This window comes from Chiloscyllium punctatum, chromosome 17 (assembly GCF_047496795.1).
Source record: "Chiloscyllium punctatum isolate Juve2018m chromosome 17, sChiPun1.3, whole genome shotgun sequence".
Lineage (NCBI taxonomy): Eukaryota > Metazoa > Chordata > Chondrichthyes > Orectolobiformes > Hemiscylliidae > Chiloscyllium > Chiloscyllium punctatum.
This window is the reverse complement of record NC_092755.1, coordinates 49,927,255-49,948,353: the sequence shown is the minus strand read 5'-3', so window position 1 is coordinate 49,948,353 and position 21,099 is coordinate 49,927,255. Positions and strand designations below refer to the sequence as shown.

The 21,099-nt window shown below is 48.1% G+C and overlaps 4 non-coding genes across 4 annotated transcripts; all 4 read left to right on the top strand.

Annotated features, from left to right (window-relative positions):
* Nucleotides 1-4,109: 4,109 nt before the first annotated feature.
* trnal-caa (transfer RNA leucine (anticodon CAA)) lies at nucleotides 4,110-4,229 on the top strand. Its single transcript has 2 exons — nucleotides 4,110-4,147; nucleotides 4,184-4,229. It is a non-coding gene; the product is annotated as a tRNA-Leu (tRNA).
* A 2,159-nt stretch (nucleotides 4,230-6,388) lies between these two features.
* Nucleotides 6,389-6,508, top strand: trnal-caa (transfer RNA leucine (anticodon CAA)). Its single transcript has 2 exons — nucleotides 6,389-6,426; nucleotides 6,463-6,508. It is a non-coding gene; the product is annotated as a tRNA-Leu (tRNA).
* A 1,787-nt stretch (nucleotides 6,509-8,295) lies between these two features.
* On the top strand, nucleotides 8,296-8,415 carry trnal-caa (transfer RNA leucine (anticodon CAA)). The gene is made up of 2 exons: nucleotides 8,296-8,333; nucleotides 8,370-8,415. It is a non-coding gene; the product is annotated as a tRNA-Leu (tRNA).
* Nucleotides 8,416-12,007: 3,592 nt separating this feature from the next.
* On the top strand, nucleotides 12,008-12,127 carry trnal-caa (transfer RNA leucine (anticodon CAA)). Its single transcript has 2 exons — nucleotides 12,008-12,045; nucleotides 12,082-12,127. It is a non-coding gene; the product is annotated as a tRNA-Leu (tRNA).
* Nucleotides 12,128-21,099: the final 8,972 nt, after the last annotated feature.

The window sequence follows — 21,099 nt, the reverse complement described above, 5'->3', positions numbered from 1 at the left end:
TCACACACACACAGTCACGCACACACAGACACACACGCACTCACAAACATACAGCCACGTTCACTCATAGATGTGAGTGTATGTGTGTGTGTGAGTGCCAGGGTTGAGGGGAAGGGTGAGAGCAGTAACAAATTAAAAATTCTATATATGAATGCACGAAGCATTAGACACAAGGTGGATGAGCTTGAGGCTCTTTTGGAAATTGGCAGATACGATATTGTGGGGATAACTGAGACGTGGCTTCATGGGGACAGGGCCTGGGAAATGAATATTCAAGGCTACACGTGCTATCGTAAGGATAGACTGACGGGCAGAGGGGGTGGGGTGGCCTTGTTGGTAAGGGAGGATATTCAGTCCCTTGCGCGGGCGGACCTAGAGTCAGGGGATGTAGAGTCAGTGTGGATAGAGCTTCGAAACACTAAGGGTAAAAAGACCCTCATGGGAGTCATCTACAGGCCCCCAAACAGTAGTCTGGATGTTGGAGGTAAGTTGAATCAGGAGCTGAAATTGGCTTGTCGCAAAGATGTTACTGCAGTTGTTATGGGGGATTTTAACATGCAGGTAGACTGGGAGAATCAGGATGGTATCGGGCCTCAAGAAAGAGACTTTGTGGAGTGCCTCAGAGATGGATTTTTAGAGCAGCTGGTGCTGGAGCCGACCAGGGAGAAGGCGATTCTGGATCTGGTATTGTGTAACGAACCAGAATTGGTCAGTGACCTCGAAGTGAAGGAGCCATTGGGAAGTAGTGACCATAATACAATAAGCTTCAATCTGCAATTTGAGAGGGAGTGGGTACAATCTGAAGTGACAATATTTCAGTTGAATAAAGGGAAATATGGAGCTATGAGGGAGCAACTGGCCAAAGTTCAATGGTTCAATACCTTAACAGGGAAGACCGTGGAGGAACAATGGCGGATATTTCTGTGTATAATGCAGAAGATGCAGGATCAGTTCATTCCTAAAAGGAAGAAAGATCCCAGGAGGAGACATGGGCGGCCATGGCTGACGAGGGAAGTAAAGAAACATATAAGGTTAAAAGAGAAAAAGTATAACTTAGCGAAGATAAGCGGAAAAACGGAGGACTGGGAAGCTTTTAAAGAACAACAGAGGATTAGTAAGAAGGAAATACGCAGAGAAAAAATGAGGTATGAAGGTAAACTGGCCAAGAATATAAAGGAGGATAGTAAAAGCTTTTTTAGGTATGTCCAAGGCAAAAAAATGGTTAGGACAAAAATTGGGCCCTTGAAGACAGAAGCAGGGGAATATATTACTGGGAACGAAGAAATGGCAGAGGAATTAAATGGGTACTTCAGATCTGTGTTCACTGGGGAAGACACAAGCAATCTCCCTGAGGTAACAGTGGCTGAAGGACCTGAACTTAAGGGAATTTCTATTTGCCAGGATTTGGTGTTGGAGAGACTGTTAGGTCTGAAGGTTGATAAGTCTCCGGGACCTGATGGCCTGCATCCCAGGGTACTGAAGGAGGTGGCTCGGGAAATCATGGATGCACTGGTGATTATTTTCCAGAGTTCAATAGAATCGGGGTCGGTTCCTGAGGATTGGAGGGCGGCTAATGTTGTGCCACTTTTTAAGAAGGGTGGGCGGGAGAAAGCAGGAAATTATAGACCAGTTAGTCTGACCTCAGTGGTGGGAAAGATGCTGGAGTCTATTATAAAGGATGAAATTACGGCACATCTGGATAATAGTAACAGGATAGGACAGAGTCAGCATGGATTTATGAAGGGGAAATCATGCTTGACTAATCTTCTTGAATTTTTTGAGGATGTAACTCGGAAGATGGATGAGGGAGATCCAGTGGATGTAGTGTACCTGGACTTTCAGAAAGCTTTTGATAAAGTCCCACACAAGAGGTTAGTGAGTAAAATTAGGGCGCATGGGATTGGGGGCAAAGTACTAGATTGGATAGAGAATTGGTTGGCGAAGAGGAAACAAAGGGTAGTGATTAATGGCTCCATTTCGGAATGGCAGGCAGTGACCAGTGGGGTACCGCAGGGATCCGTGCTGGGACCGCAGCTTTTTACAATATATGTAAATGATATAGAAGATGGTATCAGCAATAACATTAGCAAATTTGCTGATGACACAAAGCTAGGTGGTAGGGTGAAATGTGATGAGGATGTTAGGGGATTACAGGGTGACCTGGACAAGTTAGGTGAGTGGGCAGATGCATGGCAGATGCAGTTTAATGTGGATAAATGTCTGGTTATCCACTTTGGTGGCAAGAACAGGAAGGCAGATTACTACCTCAATGGTATCAAATTAGGTAAAGGGGCTGTTCAGAGAGATCTGGGTGTTCTTGTCCACCAGTCAATGAAGGCAAGCATGCAGGTACAGCAGGTCATGAAGAAGGCTAATAGCATGCTGGCCTTCATAACAAGAGGGATTGAGTATAGAAGCAAAGAGGTGCTTCTGCAGCTGTACAGGGCCCTGGTGAGACCACACCTGGAGTACTGTGTACAGTTCTGGTCTCCAAATTTGAGGAAAGACATTCTGGCTATTGAGGGAGTGCAGCGTAGGTTCACGAGGTCAATTCCTGGAATGGCAGGATTGCCTTACACGGAAAGACTGAAGCGACTGGGCTTGTATACCCTTGAGTTTAGAAGACTGAGAGGGGATCTGATTGAAACGTATAGGATTATGAAAGGACTGGACACTCTGGCAGGAGGGAACATATTTCCGTTGATGGGGGAGTGCCGAACCAGAGGACACAACTTAAAAATACGGGGTAGACCATTTAGGACAGAGATGAGGAGAAACTGCTTCACCCAGAGAGTGGTGGCTGTGTGGAATGCTCTGCCCCAGAGGGCAGTGGAGGCCCAGTCTCTGGATTCATTTAAGAAAGAATTGGATAGAGCTCTTAAAGATAGTGGAGTCAAGGGGTATGGAGATAAGGCTGGAACAGGATACTGATTAGGAATGATCAGCGATGATCATATTGAATGGCGGTGCAGGCTCGAATGGGAAGAATGGCCTACTCCTGCATCTATTGTCTATTGTCTATTGTCTATTGTATGTGTGTTGGTGAGTGTGTGCAATTGTCAGAATGTGTGTGTGTGTCCATCTGTCTGTCTGTGTGTGCCTGTGTGTGCGCCTATCTATGTGTGTGTGTATTAGAGTGAGTGCATGTGTCTGTCTGCCTGTGTGTGTCTGTCTATGTATGTGTGTGAGTGTGAATGTGTTTGTGTGTGTGAGTGTGTGTGTGAGTGTGTGTGCGAGTGTGTGTGAGTGTGTGTGTGTGAGACTGTGTGTGTGGGTGCGTCTGTGCGTCTGTGTGTGTGTTAGTGTGTGTGTGTGAGTGTGTGTATGATTGAGTATGTTGTGTATGGAGTGTGCGTGTGTGTATGTGAGTGTGTGTGTGTGAGTTTGTGTGTGTGAGTGTGTTGTGTGAGTGTGTGTGTGTGTGCGTTTGTGTGATTGTGTTGTGTGTGTGTGTGTGTGTATGTGTGAGTGTGTTGTGTGTAGAGTGTGCGTGTGTGAGTGTGAGTGTGTGTGTATGTGAGTGTGTGTGTGAGTTTGTGTGTGTGTGTGTTGCGTGTGTGTGTTGTGTGTCTGAGTATGTGTGTGTGTGTGTGTGTGTGAGTGTGTATCTGTGTGTCTGAGTGTGCCTATGTGTATGTGCCTGTGTGTGTCTGTGTGTGTGTGTGTGTGTGTGTCTGACTGTGTGTGTGTGTCTCTGTGTGTCTGAGTGTGTTTGCTTGTGAGTGTGTGTGTATCTGTGTGATTGAATGAGTGTTGGTGAGTGTGTGTAATTGTCAGAGTATGTGTGTGTCTTTCTGTGTGTGTCTGTGTGTGTCTATGTATCTATGTGTGTCTGTGTGAGAGTGTGTGCATGTGTCTGCGTGTGTGTGTGTGTCTGTGTCCATGGGTGAGTGTGTGTGTGCGTGTGTGTATGTCTGTGTCCATGTGTGTTCATGTGTGAGTGTGTGTGTGTGGGTGAGAGAGAGAGAGGGCGTGTATGAGGAATTGTTGCTGAGTGTGAATGCAAGGGAGCTGCAGAAATGCGGAATTGCATTTTGTGTCTGCACAAGAGCAAGGTGACTAATTGTACAGAGTGAGAAAGACATCTGGAAGGGCATCTGCAGCAGCTTGTCAGGATGGCTGAGTGGTCTAAGGCGCCAGACTCAAGGAGTGTTAGTCCTTGCTCTGCATCTGGGCTTGTGAGTTCTGGTCCCTTTCTAGGGGTGTGCGTTCAAATCCCACTCCTGACATTCCTATTTGGCCCAGAACAAACCTTCCCATGCTGCCTGGTTTTGTGGCTTTCTCGAGATTGGTCATCACCATCCTCCATTTTCCAAGAGCCCAACACATCAGTGTAAATGATAAGGTGGAGGAATTTACAGCAATCTCCCACCACAATTGCCAAGTGGATGATCCATCTCAGTTTCCTCCAGTGTTTCCCACCATCACAGATGCCAGTCTCCAGCCAATTCCATTCATTCCCTGTCAGATCAACAAACACTTGGAAATACTGGACACTGTAAAGGCCATTATACTGAAGCATTCCATGTTCAAATGCAACAAGTTCTGGACAATATCCAGGCTTGGGCTGACAATTCCCAAGTAACATTCCTGAAACACAAGTACCATGAAATGACAAGCTCCAAAAAGAGACACACACACACACACACACACACACACAGACATACACATACAGACCGACATAGAAAAACACAGACACGCACGCACACGCGCGCACGCGCGCATGCACACACACACACACACACACACACACACACACATGAACACACACACACACAGACTAACACAGAAACACTCAGACACGCACACACATATGGACACACACACACAATAGACACAAACAGAGACAAACAAGTACATACACAGACACAGAAACGCACAGACATGCAAACACATACACACAATCACACAATGACACACCCCCAACATACACTCAATGACACACACACACACACACACAGACATAAACAGACACACACACACACTCCCACACACATGCACAGACAGGAACAGATACACACACACAGTCACACACTCACACACAGACACAGAAACAGACACACACACACACACACACGTACATGCACGTAGACATACAGACACATACAGACACACACACTCACACAATCACACACACCCGAACATACACAGAAAGACACACTCACAATCGCACAGCCACACAGCCATACACACAGAGACAAACAGGAACAAACACACATACACAGTCTCACACACACACACACAGTCACGGACACACAGACACACACGCACTCACAAACATACAGCCACGTTCACTCATAGATGTGAGTGTATGTGTGTGTGATTGTATGTGTGTTGGTGAGTGTGTGCAATTGTCAGAGTGTGTGTGTGTCCATCTGTCTGTCTGTGTGTGCCTGTGTGTGTGTCTATCTATGTGTGTGTGTATCAGAGTGAGTGCATGTGTCTGTCTGCCTGTGTGTGTCTGTCTATGTATGTGTGTGAGTGTGAATGTGTTTGTGTGTGTGAGTGTGTGTGCGAGTGTGTGTGAGTGTGTGTGTGTGAGACTGTGTGTGTGGGTGCGTCTGTGCGTCTGTGTGTGTGTGTTAGTGCGTGTGTGTGAGTGTGTGTATGATTGAGTATGTTGTGTATGGAGTGTGCGTGTGTGTATGTGAGTGTGTGTGTGTGAGTGTGTGTGTGTGAGTTTGTGTGTGTGAGTGTGTTGTGTGAGTGTGTGTGTGTGTGTTGTGTGTGTGTGAGTGTGTGTGTGAGTGTGTGTATGTGTGTGTGTTGTGTGTAGAGTGTGCGTGTGTGAGTGTGAGTGTGTGTGTATGTGAGTGTGTGTGTGTTTGTGTGTGAGTGTGTTGCGTGTGTGTGTTGTGTGTCTGAGTGTGTGTGTGTGTGAGTGTGTATCTGTGTGTCTGAGTGTGCCGATGTGTATGTGCCTGTGTGTGTGTGTGTCTGTGTGTGTGTGTGTGTGTGTGTGTCTGACTGTGTGTGTGTGTCTCTGTGTGTCTGAGTGTGTTTGCTTGTGAGTGTGTGTGTATCTGTGTGATTGAATGTGTGTTGGTGAGTGTGTGTAATTGTCAGAGTATGTGTGTGTCTTTCTGTGTATGTCTGTGTGTGCCTATGTATCTATGTGTGTCTGTGTGAGAGTGTGTGCATGTGTCTGTGTCCATGGGTGAGTGTGTGTGTGCGTGTGTGTGTGTGTCTGTGTCCATGTGTGTTCATGTGTGAGTGTGTGTGTGTGTGTGTGTGTGTGTTAGAGAGAGGGCGTGTATGAGGAATTGTTGCTGAGTGTGAATGCAAGGGAGCTGCAGAAATGCGGAATTGCATTTTGTGTCTGCACAAGAGCAAGGTGACTAATTGTACAGAGTGAGAAAGACATCTGGAAGGACATCTGCAGCAGCTTGTCAGGATGGCCGAGTGGTCTAAGGCGCCAGACTCAAGGAGTGTTAGTCCTTGCTCTGCATCTGGGCTTGTGAATTCTGGTCCCTTTCTAGGGGCGTGGGTTCAAATCCCACTCCTGACATTCCTATTTGGCCCAGAACAAACCTTCCCATGCAGCCAAACTTTGAGGCTTTCTCGAGATTGGTCATCACCATCCTCCATTTTCCAAGAGCCCAACACATCAGTGTAAATGATAAGGTGGAGGAATTTACAGCAATCTCCCACCACAATTGCCAAGTGGATGATCCATCTCAGTTTCCTCCAGTGTTTCCCACCATCACAGATGCTAGTCTCCAGCCAATTCCATTCATTCCCTGTCAGATCAACAAACACTTGGAAATACTGGACACTGTAAAGGCCATTATACTGAAGCATTCCATGTTCAAATGCAACAAGATCTGGGCTTGGGCTGACAATTCCCAAGTAACATTCCTGAATCACAAGTACCATGAAATGACAAGCTCCAAAAAGAGACACATACACAGACACACACACACACAGACATACACATACCCACATATACACACACAATCACACAGGCATGAACAGATACACACACATGCACACTCGCACACACGCACAGACAGGAACACACACAGACACACGCACAGACGCACACTCACACACACAGACACGCACGCACATACAAATAGACACACACTCATGCCCACATACACACATAGACACATACAGACACATACCAACTCACACAATCACTCACACCACAACATACACACAAAGACACACTCACAATCACACAGACACATAAAGATACACATGCACACAGATAGTAACTGACACACACATACACACACAGATAGACACGAAGACACAGACACACCCACACTCACAAACACACAGCCGCACTCACTCCTACATGTGAGGGAGTGTCTTGCTGTGTGTCTGTGTGTGATTGTGTGTGTGTTGGTGAGTGTGTGCAATTGTCAGAGTGTGTATGTGTATGTTTGTCTGTCTATCTGTGTGTGTCTGTGTGTGTATCTGCCTATGTGTGTGTTGTTTGTCACACACACACACGCACACACACACACCCACACACGCACACACACACACACACACACACACACAGACACACACTCACATCCACCCACTCACATCCACACACACACACACCCACACACACACACACACACATAGACACACACTCACATCCACCCACACACACCCACACACACACACACACATAGACAAACACTCACATCCACCCACTCACACCCACACACACATACACCCACACACGCACACACACACACACATAGACACACACTCACATCCACCCACTCACACCCACACACACACACGCACACACACACACACACACACATAGACACACACTCACATCCACCCACTCACACCCACACACACACACACCCACACACACACACACACACATAGACACACACAGACACACAATCACACACACCCCAAAATACACACAAAGGCACACTCACAATCACACAGACACATACACACACAGCTGGACAGGAACAAGCATGCATGCACACAGACACACACAGACACACACACACACACACACACGGACAGCCGCGCATACACAGACACAGCCACACTCAAAAACATACAGCCGCAAATACTCATACATGTGAGAGAGAGTCTGTGTGTGTGTCTGTGTATGTGTGTGTCTCTGTGTGTCTGAGTGTGTTGTGTGTGTGTGTGAGTGTGAGTGTGTGTGTGTGAGAGAGAGAGAGAGGTCGTGTATGAGGGATTGTTGCTGAGTGTGAATGCAAGGGAGCTGCAGAAATGCGGAATTGCATTTTGTGTCTGCACAAGAGCAAGGTGACTAATTGTACAGAGTGAGAAAGACATCTGGAAGGACATCTGCCGCAGCTTGTCAGGATGGCCGAGTGGTCTAAGGCGCCAGACTCAAGGAGTGTTCGTCCTTGTTCTGCATCTGGGCTTGTGAATTCTGGTCCCTTTCTAGGGGTGTGGGTTCAAATCCCACTCCTAACATTCCTATTTGGCCCAGAACAAACCTTCCCATGCAGCCAAACTTTGAGGCTTTCTCGAGATTGGTCATCACCATCCTCCATTTTCCAAGAGCCCAACACATCAGTGTAAATGATAAGGTGGAGGAATTTACAGCAATCTCCCACCACAATTGCCAAGTGGATGATCCATCTCAGTTTCCTCCAGTGTTTCCCACCATCACAGATGCCAGTCTCCAGCCAATTCCATTTATTCCCTGTCAGATCAACAAACACTTGGAAATACTGGACACTGTAAAGGCAATTATACTGAAGCATTCCATGTTCAAATGCAACAAGATCTGGACAATATCCAGGCTTGGGCTGACAATTCCCAAGTAACATTCCTGAAACACAAGTACCATGAAATGACAAGCTCCAAAAGGAGACACACACACAGAAACACACACACACACACACACACACAGACACAGACATACAGACACAGAAATGCACACACTCACACAATGACACCCCCCCAACATACACTCAATGACACACACAGACATAAACAGACACACACTCACACTCCCGTACACATGCACAGACAGGAACAGATACACACACACACACAGTCCCACGCACACACACACGCACATGCACATAGACATACAGACACGAACAGACACACACACACACTCACACAATCACACACACCCCAACATATACAGAAAGACACACTCACAATTGCACAGCCACACAGCCATACACACAGAGACAAACAGGAACACACACACATACACAGTCACACACACACGCACTCACAAACATACAGCCACGCTCACTCATAGATGTGAGTGTATGTGTGTGTGATTGTATGTGTGTTGGTGAGTGTGTGCAATTGTCAGAGTGTGTGTGTGTCCATCTGTCTGTCTGTGTGTGCCTGTGTGCGTGTCTTTCTATGTGTGTGTGTATTAGAGTGAGTGCATGTGTCTGTCTGCCTGTGTGTGTCTGTCTATGTATGTGTGTGTGTGAATGTGTTTGTGTGTGTGAGTGTGTGTGCGAGTGTGTGTGTGTGTGAGTCTGTATGTGTGGATGAGTCTGTGTGTCTGTGTGTGTGTGAGTGCGTAGTGTGTGTGTGAGTGTGTTGCGTGAGAGTGTGTGTTGTGTGTGTGTTGTGTGTGTGTGAATGTGTGTGTGTGAGTTTGTGTGTGTGAGTGTGTATGTGTGTGAGAGTGTGTGTGTGTGTGCGTGTCTGTGTGTGTGTGTGTGTGTGTGTGAGTTGTGTGTGAGAGTGTGTGTGCGTGTGTGTGTGAGTGTGTGTGTTGTGTGTGAGGGATTGTTGCTGAGTGTAAATGCAAGGGAGCAGCAGAAATGCAGGATTGTGTGTCTGTCTGTCTGTGTGTGCCTATGTGTATGTGCCTATGTGTGTGTGTGTGTGTGTGTGTGTGTGTGTGTGTGTGTCTGTGTGTCTGAGTGTGTCCGTCTGAGTGTGTGTGTGAGTGTGTGTATGTGTGAGTGTGTTGTGTGTGGAGTGTGCGTGTGTGTGTGTGAGTGTGTGTGAGTTTGTGTGTGTGAGTGTGTTGTGTGTGTGTGAGTGTGTGTGTGTTGTGTGTGTGAGTGTGTTTGTGTGTGTGAGTGTGTGTGTGTGAGTGTGAGCGTGTGTGAGTGTGTTGTATGTGCCTCTGTGTGTCTGCGTGTGTCTGAGTGTGTGTGTGTGTGTGAGTGTGTGGGTGTGTGCTCTGTGTGGGTGTGAGTGTGTTTTGTGTGTGTGTGTGAGTGTGTGTGTGTTGTGTGTGAGTGTGTATGTGAGAGTGTGCGCGTGAGTGTGAGTGTGTGTGAGTGTGTGTGTGTGAGAGTTGTGTGTGTGTGAGTGTGTGTGTGTTGTGTGTGTGAGTGTGTGGGTGTGAGTATGTTGTGTGTGAGTGTGTGTGTGAGTGTGTGTGTGTGAGAGTTGTGTGTGTGCGTGAATGTGTGTTGTGTGTGTGTGTGTTGTGTGTGAGTGTATATGTGAGTATGTGTGAGTGTGAGTGAGTGTGTGTGTGTGTGCATGTGTGTGTTTTGTGTGGGAGCGTGTGTGTGAGTGTGTTGTGTGTATGTGAATGTGTTGTGTGTGTTGTATGTGAGTGTGAGTGTGTGTGTGTTGTGTGCGTGTGAGTGTGTTGTGTGTGTGTGAGGGTGTGTGTGTTGTGTGTGTGAGTGTGTCCGTCTGAGTGTGTGTGTGAGTGTGTGTATGTGTGAGTGTGTTGTGTGTGGAGTGTGCGTGTGTGTGTGTGAGTGTGTGTGAGTTTGTGTGTGTGAGTGTGTTGTGTGTGTGTGAGTGTGTGTGTGTTGTGTGTGTGAGTGTGTTTGTGTGTGTGAGTGTGTGTGTGTGAGTGTGAGCGTGTGTGAGTGTGTTGTATGTGCCTCTGTGTGTCTGCGTGTGTCTGAGTGTGTGTGTGTGTGTGAGTGTGTGGGTGTGTGCTCTGTGTGGGTGTGAGTGTGTTTTGTGTGTGTGTGTGAGTGTGTGTGTGTTGTGTGTGAGTGTGTATGTGAGAGTGTGCGCGTGAGTGTGAGTGTGTGTGAGTGTGTGTGTGTGAGAGTTGTGTGTGTGTGAGTGTGTGTGTGTTGTGTGTGTGAGTGTGTGGGTGTGAGTATGTTGTGTGTGAGTGTGTGTGTGAGTGTGTGTGTGTGAGAGTTGTGTGTGTGCGTGAATGTGTGTTGTGTGTGTGTGTTGTGTGTGAGTGTATATGTGAGTATGTGTGAGTGTGAGTGAGTGTGTGTGTGTGTGCATGTGTGTGTTTTGTGTGGGAGCGTGTGTGTGAGTGTGTTGTGTGTATGTGAATGTGTTGTGTGTGTTGTATGTGAGTGTGAGTGTGTGTGTGTTGTGTGCGTGTGAGTGTGTTGTGTGTGAGTGTGTTGTGTGTGTGTGAATGTGTGTGTGTGTGATTGTTGCTGAGTGTAAATGCAAGGGAGCTGCAGAAATACAGGATTGTGTGTCTGTCTGTCTGTGTGTGCCTATGTGTATATGCCTGTGTGTGTGCGTGTGTGTGTCTGAGTGTGTGTGTGTGTGTGTATGTGTGTGTGTGTGTCTCTGTGTGTCTGAATGTGCCTATGTGTATGTGCCTGTGTGTGTCTGACTGTGTGTGTGTGAGTGTGTCTCTGTGTGTCTGAGTGTGTTTGCTTGTGAGTGTGTGTGTGTGTATCTGTGTGATTGAATGTGTGTTGGTGAGTGTGTGTAATTGTCAGAGTATGTGTGTGTTTTTCTGTGTGTGTCTGTGTGTGTCTATCTATCTATGTGGGTCTGTGTGAGAGTGTGTGCATGTGTCTGCGTGTGTGTGTGTCTATGTCCATGGGTGAGTGTGTGTGTGTGCGCGTGTGTGTGCGTGTGTGTGTGTCTGTGTCCATGTGTGTTCATGTGTGAGTGTGTGTGTGTGTGTGTGTGTGTGCGCGTGTGTGTTTGTCTGTGTCCATGTGTGTTCATGTGTGAGTGTGTGTGCTTGTGTGTGTGAGAGAGAGGGCGTGTATGAGGAATTGTTGCTGAGTGTGAATGCAAGGGAGCTGCAGAAATGCGGAATTGCATTTTGTGTCTGCACAAGAGCAAGGTGACTAATTGTACAGAGTGAGAAAGACATCTGGAAGGACATCTGCCGCAGCTTGTCAGGATGGCCGAGTGGTCTAAGGCGCCAGACTCAAGGACTGTTTGTCCTTGCTCTGCATCTGGGCTTGTGAATTCTGGTCCCTTTCTAGGGGTGTGCGTTCAAATCCCACTCCTGACATTCCTATTTGGCCCAGAACAAACCTTCCCATGCAGCCAAACTTTGAGGCTTTCTCGAGATTGGTCATCACCATCCTCCATTTTCCAAGAGCCCAACACATCAGTGTAAATGATAAGGTGGAGGAATTTACAGCAATCTCCCACCACAATTGCCAAGTGGATGATCCATCTCAGTTTCCTCCAGTGTTTCCCACCATCACAGATGCTAGTCTCCAGCCAATTCCATTCATTCCCTGTCAGATCAACAAACACTTGGAAACACTGGACACTGTAAAGGCAATTATACTGAAGCATTCCATGTTCAAATGCAACAAGATCTGGACAATATCCAGGCTTGGGCTGACAATTCCCAAGTAACATTCCTGAAACACAAGTACCATGAAATGACAAGCTCCAAAAGGAGACACACACACAGACACAGACACACACACACACACAGACACAGAAATGCACACACTCACACAATGACACCCCCCCAACATACACTGAATGACACACACAGACATAAACAGACACACACTCGCACTCCCGTACACATGCACAGACAGGAACAGATACACACACACACAGTCCCACGCACACACACACGCACATGCACGTAGACATACAGACACGAACAGACACACACACACACTCACACAATCACACACACCCCAACATACACAGAAAGACACACTCACAATTGCACAGCCACACAGCCATACACACAGAGACAAACAGGAACACACACAGCCATACACACAGAGACAAACAGGAACACACACACGCACTCACAAACATACAGCCACGCTCACTCATAGATGTGAGTGTATGTGTGTGTGATTGTATGTGTGTTGGTGAGTGTGTGCAATTGTCAGAGTGTGTGTGTGTCCATCTGTCTGTCTGTGTGTGCCTGTGTGCGTGTCTTCCTATGTGTGTGTGTATTAGAGTGAGTGCATGTGTCTGTCTGCCTGTGTGTGTCTGTCTATGTATGTGTGTGTGTGAATGTGTTTGTGTGTGTGAGTGTGTGTGCGAGTGTGTGTGTGTGTGAGTCTGTATGTGTGGATGAGTCTGTGTGTCTGTGTGTGTGTGAGTGCGTAGTGTGTGTGTGAGTGTGTTGCGTGAGAGTGTGTGTTGCGTGTGTGTGTTGTGTGTGTGTGAATGTGTGTGTGTGTGTGTGAGTTTGTGTGTGTGAGTGTGTGTGAGTGTGTGTGTGTGAGTGTGTATGTGTGTGAGAGTGTGTGTGTGTGAGTGTGTCTGTGAGTGTGTGTGTATGTGTGAGTGTGTGTGTGAGAGTGTGTGTGCGTGTGTGTGTGAGTGTGTGTGTGTGTGTTGTGTGTGAGGGATTGTTGCTGAGTGTAAATGCAAGGGAGCAGCAGAAATGCAGGATTGTGTGTCTGTCTGTCTGTGTGTGCCTATGTGTATGTGCCTGTGTGTGTGTGTGTGTGTGTGTGTGTGTGTCTGTGTGTCTGAGTGTGTCCGTCTGAGTGTGTGTGTGTCGTGTGTGTGTGAGTGTGTGTATGTGTGAGTGTGTTGTGTGTGGAGTGTGCGTGTGTGTGTGTGAGTGTGTGTGTGAGTTTGTGTGTGTGAGTGTGTTGTGTGTGTGTGAGGGTGTGTGTGTTGTGTGTGTGAGTGTGTTTGTGTGTGTGTGTGTGTGAGTGTGAGCGTGTGTGAGTGTGTTGTATGTGCCTCTGTGTGTCTGCGTGTGTCTGAGTGTGTGTGTGCGTGAGCATGTGGGTGTGTGTTCTGTGTGTGTGTGAGTGTGTTTTGTGTGTGTGTGAGTGTGTGTGTGTTGTGTGTGTGAGAGTGTGCGCGTGAGTGTGAGTGTGTGTGAGTGTGTGTGTATGAGAGTTGTGTGTGTGTGAGTGTGTGTGTGTTCTGTGTGTGTGTGAGTGTGTTTTGTGTGTGTGTGAGTGTGTGTGTGTTGTGTGTGTGAGTGTGTGTGTGTTGTGTGTGTGAGTGTGTATGTGAGAGTGTGCGCGTGAGTGTGAGTGTGTGTGAGTGTGTGTGTATGAGAGTTGTGTGTGTGTGAGTGTGTGTGTGTTGTGTGTGTGAGTGTGTGGGTGTGAGTATGTTGTGTGTGAGTGTGTGTGTGAGTGTGTATGTGTGAGAGTTGTGTGTGTGCGTGAATGTGTGTTGTGTGTGTGAGTGTGTTGTGTGTGAGTGTATATGTGAGTGTGTGTGAGTGTGAGTGAGTGTGTGTGTGTGTGCATGTGTGTGTTTTGTGTGGGAGCGTGTGTGTGAGTGTGTTGTGTGTATGTGAATGTGTTGTGTGTGTTGTATGTGAGTGTGAGTGTGTGTGTGTTGTGTGCGTGTGAGTGTGTTGTGTGTGAGTGTGTTGTGTGTGTGTGTGATTGTTGCTGAGTGTAAATGCAAGGGAGCTGCAGAAATACAGGATTGTGTGTCTGTCTGTCTGTGCGTGCCCATGTGTATGTGTCTGTGTGTGTGTGTGCGTGTGTGTGTCTGAGTGTGTGTGTGTATGTGTGTGTGTGTGTCTCTGTGTGTCTGAATGTGCCTATGTGTATGTGCCTGTGTGTGTGTATGTGTCTGTGTGTGTCTGACTGTGTGTGTGAGTGTGTCTCTTTGTGTCTGAGTGTGTTTGCTTGTGAGTGTGTGTGTGTATCTGTGTGATTGAATGTGTGTTGGTGAGTGTGTGTAATTGTCAGAGTATGTGTGTGTCTTTCTGTGTGTGTCTGTGTGTGTCTATCTATCTATGTGTTGTATGTGTTGTATGTGAGTGTGAGTGTGTGTGTGTTGTGTGCGTGTGAGTGTGTTGTGTGTGAGAGTGTGTGCATGTGTCTGCGTGTGTGTGTGTCTATGTCCATGGGTGAGTGTGTGTGTGTGTGTGTGTCTGTGTCCATGTGTGTTCATGTGTGAGTGTGTGTGTGTGTGTGTGTGTGTGTGTGCGCATGTGTGTGTGTCTGTGTCCATGTGTGTTCATGTGTGAGTGTGTGTGCTTGTGTGTGTGAGAAAGAGGGCGTGTATGAGGGATTGTTGCTGAGTGTGAATGCAAGGGAGCTGCAGAAATGCGGAATTGCATTTTGTGTCTGCACAAGAGCAAGGTGACTAATTGTACAGAGTGAGAAAGACATCTGGAAGGGCATCTGCAGCAGCTTGTCAGGATGGCCGAGTGGTCTAAGGTGCCCGACTCAAGGAGTGTTTGTCTTTACTCTGCATCTGGGTTAGTGAATCCTGGTCCCTTTCTAGGGGCGTGGGTTCAAATCCCACTCCTGACCTTCCTATTTGGCCCAGAACAAACCTTCCCATGCAGCCAAACTTTGAGGCTTTCTCGAGATTGGTCATCACCATCCTCCATTTTCCAAGAGCCCAACACATCAGTGTAAATGATAAGGTGGAGGAATTTACAGCAATCTCCCACCACAATTGCCAAGTGGATGATCCATCTCAGTTTCCTCCAGTGTTTCCCACCATCACAGATGCTAGTCTCCAGCCAATTCCATTCATTCCCTGTCAGATCAACAAACACTTGGAAATACTGGACACTGTAAAGGCCATTATACTGAAGCATTCCATGTTCAAATGCAACAAGATCTGGACAATATCCAGGCTTGGGCTGACAATTCCCAAGTAACATTCCTGCCACACAATCTCCAAAAAGGCACAGACACGCATACACACACACACACACACACACACAAACACATAGGCAGGAACAGACATACACACACAGACACATATGCACACAGTCACACACACACAAAACAGACAGACATGAGTACACACACAGAGACACACGTGCACACACAGCCTGACACAAAAACACACAGTCGCATACACACACACACACACATAGGCATGCACACTCACAGACACACAAACACACAGACATGCAGGCATGTACACAGACACACACACATAGACAGACACAAAAACACACAGTCACACACACACGTGCACTCATACAGACACACAAACACAGTCGCAGACAGACACACGTGCACACACATAGACACGCTCACTTGCACACAGACACACATATACACATACTCACATAGACACGCAGGCACACAGATGTACACAGACAGTGAGGCACACACGCATGCACAGACACACAAACATACACAAAACACACAGTCACACACACACGTGCACTCATACAGACACACACAGACTCACACACACACACACACACACACATACACACTTACACAGAACACGCACACACACCCAATATCAGAAGCAGGTGCGTGTGCTCTGCAGTGCCAGGACAAGCCTGAGTGAATGATGAGCGGTCTGTAACTGCCGGGTTAACAGCACATGGTGAATCTTTATTCAGAGAGGAATTGGTGAGTGGGTGGTGTCTTGAGGAATCAAGGTGGGGGGCCCGACAAGCCCCAGGAGAGAGTGAGGAGGTGGCCAATGATCATTGACTCAGGGGTGGGGGTGCTGTGAGGCTGGGGTGGGGGGGAACCTTTTCTTACCTCCCTGTGGATTGCATCCAGTCTCCACATTTTGGAGAAGGGGCACACTGGCCAAGGGTGTGTTGGGGGGGGGGGTAGAGCTGGGATAACTGAGGCCATCTCCAGGCGCCCACTGCACTTGGTGCTATCAGTGCAAGGGGAGGCAATGCTGCAGTGGCATTAGCTTACTTACAGTGTGGAAACAGGCCCTTCGGCCCAACAAGTCCACACCAACCCACCAAAGCGCAACCCACCCATACCCCTACATTTACCTAACACTACGGGCAATTTAGCATGGCCAATTCACCTGACCTGCACATCTTTGGACTGTGGGACGAACCCCACGCAGACACGGGGAGAATGCGAAAACTCCACACAGTCAGTCACCTGAGTTGGGAATTGAACCCGGGTCTCTGGCGCTGTGAGGCAGCAGTGCTAACCACTGTGCCACCCATTATCACTGAGCTGTTAAGTCACCCAGGCAATACTCTGGAGACCTGGGATTGAAACCTGCCCACCGCAGATGGTGAAATTTATATCCAGTCAAAGTCTGGAATTAAGAGTGTAAAGATGATCCACTACCAATTGTCAGAAAAGCCCATCTGGTTCATCAATGCCCTTTCGGGAAGGAAACTGCCATCCTTACCTTGTCTGGCCTCTGTGTGACTGCAGACCCACAGCAATGTGGTTGACTCTTAAATACCCTCTGGGCAATTAGGGATGGGCAAGAAATATTGTCCTGGGCAGCGACGCCCTCATCCTGTGAATGAATAAGAAAATAAAATATCCTGGATCTGTCAGAGTGTCAGCACCCATGTTGATGACAGTGCTAAACAAGCCTCACTGAAACAGTCACAGGCTGATGACATCGGTTAAACCATTTAGGACTGAGATGAGGAGACATTTCTTCACCCAGAGAATGGGTGAGCCTGCAGAATTCCCTACCACAGAACAGCAGTGGAGGGAGGACTAAAACATACTGGGATTCCAAGACGGAGTTGAGTATAGCACTTGGAGTTAAAGGAATTAAAGAATGTTGAGGGGGGAGGGGGACCAGCAGGAACTGAGTTGCATGAACAGCCATGATAATAAATGGCAGAGCAAGCTGGAAGGGTCGAACAGCCTCCTCCTGCTTTTATTAACTACCTTTCTATGGTTGGTCCACCTTGGATGACGCAGTGCTGTTTTAGGAGCAAAGCAATTTCTAACTCAACTCATGCGAACCAGAGCTAAATGTAAATTACTTGCAATGCGCTGTCCATCTTGGATGTGTGCTAAGCTGTCTCAGTGGCACTCAACGTGGTATCTCGCTGAAGCAAGACTGTGTGGTCATCTCCCTCCCTCAGCTCCCGATGCCAACAACTGAAACGAAGAGAGAAAGCTGCAGGAAGCATTCCAACCTCTGAGTAAAGATCTGGGCGACTCATTGGTGAGAGATCTTCTGGCAGTGTGGATGTGTCCCTATCTCTTGACCAGGATGTTCAAGGTAAAAACAATGACTGCAGATGCTGAAAACCAAATACTGGATTTATGGTTAAAGGGGCAAGGGAAGAAAGTGGGAACTGGGTACCGAGTTGGATGGTTAGCCACAATCATATTGAATGGTGGGGTAGACTTGAAGGGCTGAATGGGCTACTCCTCCTAGTTTCTATGTTTCGACGAATCCTTTCATGAATAGAGTGGTGAATCTTTGGAATTCTCCACCTCAGAGGATTGTGGTGGAGTATTTGAGTACATTCATGACAGCGATCAATAATTACCAGAATATCAGTGAGGGATGTGGGGAATGGAACAAGAAAATGGCCTTGGGGTAGATCGACCATGATCTGGAGTAGTGGACCAGGTCAGAGTGACCAGGTCCAATGTTCTTGTAACCCAGCCACAGAGTGTGAGACAGTAGGTAGCTGTTGAACGAAGAGTTGACTATATTTCATTGTGACATCTCCAGCAGCCAAAATGGTTGGTTCCATCATGGTCCCACCATGAAGAATGTCTACTGGGCATTCTGCTGGACAGGAGTCAAGACCAGCAGAAGAGGAAAGCAGGAGGTTAACAGGGTGCTCCATCAGTAAATGAAATATCAACCCTTTCGTCAAGTTTGAGAATGAGAAATGAAACCAAGAAAGTTTTGGTGAAGGATTCCCGATGAAGGGCTTTTGCCCGAAACGTCAATTTCCCTGCTCCTCAGATGCTGCCTGAACTGCTGTGCTCTTCCAGCACCACTAATCCAGAATCTGGTTTCCAGCATCTGCAGTCATTGTTTTTACCTCGTTAATTTTAACCCGACTGCGAATCCTCTTGCAAGGATGCCTGCCTTGAAGAGGTTTTCCTCCTCTTTCTACAAGAATCTCAGGGAGTCCCTCTCCCACTGCAACTCCCAGGTCATTTCCTCTGCCCTGAAGTTCTTCAACCATGTCCTGAAACAGACTTGCTACCACAGCCACATTTGCTTCCTCAGTGCCTGCCTCTGTAACCAACTCATCCCACAAGGACTCCAGACCACCTTTAAACCAGCAGAGTTCAGATGCGAACAGGACAAACAGTACAGGCTACAGATTCAAAAACACCAGCAATGGTTCTCCTTCAAGATCCTCCACTCCACGCTCGCAGCAATGCACTGTCACCTAACCTCTCTCCAGTCAGCCCTGCCTCAGCTGAGGGTCACACTCTCTCAGAACTGCAAAGGACCCCTTCTGTAATACATCCTCAGGAGAATTCATACTCTCAACAAACAGTATTTCAACTCCATAGCTGTATTCCTGACGAAGGGCTTTTGCCCGAAACGTCGATTTCCCTGCTCCTCGGATGCTGCCTGAACTGCTGTGCTCTTCCAGCACCACGAATCCAGAACCTGGTTTCCAGCATCTGCAGTCATTGTTTTTACCAGGTTTTGGTGGAGGGTTGGTGCTGGCTCAGTGGATTGTGGGCTTACCCACAAGCGAGGGCCATCACGAAAGGGAAGTGGAGTTGAGGGCAAACAGGGTGGCACTCACACTGTCACCAGACCCCGATAACGTTTGTTAAGAGAGGAATCGTTGCCCCGAGATGTCTCTGGTCCCCAGTCACCGAGATTAACAGTCACGCAGTTTTCTAATGAGCCAGGCTGCTGTCAGTCTCGCCCACCTGCGACACTCTGCTGCTCCTCTTTCACAACACTGCCTACGAAGGCCATCTGTGCCAGTGTTTCTCCTGCTGGCATCCAGACTGGCATCTCCATCTGGTGAGCCTGGCAGAGGGCGTGTAGAGGAAAGAAGCCCTGAGAATCCTGTCTGTACTGTTTCAAGTACACTGAGCAGCGAGTGTTCGGGTGGAACCTGACTGTGCTCCGAGCGAGGTGGGGTACGGTGAAACATGTGGCAAGGGCTCTCGAGAGATTAACTTCAACATCACAAGTATCATCCCCCATCCTGTATACTCCTCACCTGAGAGATTCACGCTGGGCAGTGTGAGTTGTTGAACACCTTGTTAACAGCACAGCTCGCCTCATTAATATTCTGCTTTCTATCTTACTGAACTTGACAAATAAACTCAATGTTGTAGGATCTCTGCGTTGGGCACCGGGCACCAATACCTCAGCCACGCTGTATTGGCACCAGCCTCAGGCACCTTAGGGGGTAAGCATGGTAGATCAGTGGTCAGCACTGCCAGGGACCTGGGTTTGATTCCTGTCTGTGCGGAGTTTGCACACTCTCCCCGTGTCTGTGAGGGTGTCCTCCTCTGGGTGCTCCAGTTTCCTCCCACAATCAAAAGATTGCCCATAGTATTAGGTGCATTAGTCAGAGGGGAAATGGGTCTGGGTGGGTTACTCTTCGGAGGGTCGGTGTGGACTTGTTGGGCCGAAGGGCCTGTTTCCACTCTGTAGGGAATCCAATCTCATGCCCATGACCATTGATATTCAATGTGCCAACCATGAGAATCAGCATGGCATGTCTCTGATCCTCTTACAGGACGTTTCTGTCCTTCGATACTGACCCTCGGGCTGTCCCGGTAACTCGCACTGTAACACTTCAGCTCAGGGGCACACCCTCAGCTCAGCTCAGGGACTGGACCAGGCTGTACCTTTGGGCTCTTTCCTTGCTCCCACAGTGCTCCCTCACTCTGAGTTGACCTGGATGCTGACAGAATCCCTGCCTTGTCTTTCTATACCCCACCCCCTCAGCCAGAGATACCGGGCCCATCTTACTTCTGTCCTGCCTTGCCATTTAGTACAGACACAAAGCCAGGAGGTCTGTCCTGGTGGTCGGCAGGCTCCAGTCAGTTCCAAGGAGACAGCGTTTGGTCAGGGGCACCCAGCACAGTCAGTCAAGGGCAGCCTGTGATACCAGTCTGCCAACCACTCGGGGCGGTGTGAATCACAGACGGTCTCCACAGAAAGGGGTGAGGAGTCAAATACTGGACAGCCCACCGCCCAGTTGGGTCATTCTGCCCTGTCCTGGAATGAGAGGGGGGGGGGGAAGAGAGACGGGGGGGGAGGGGCGGATGTGGGCAGGAGAGAGAGAGGGAGAGACAGAGAGGGGGGGGGAGGGGTAAGTGTTATGGGAGATGAAAGCCCCGTACGGCTGTTATTTCTGGT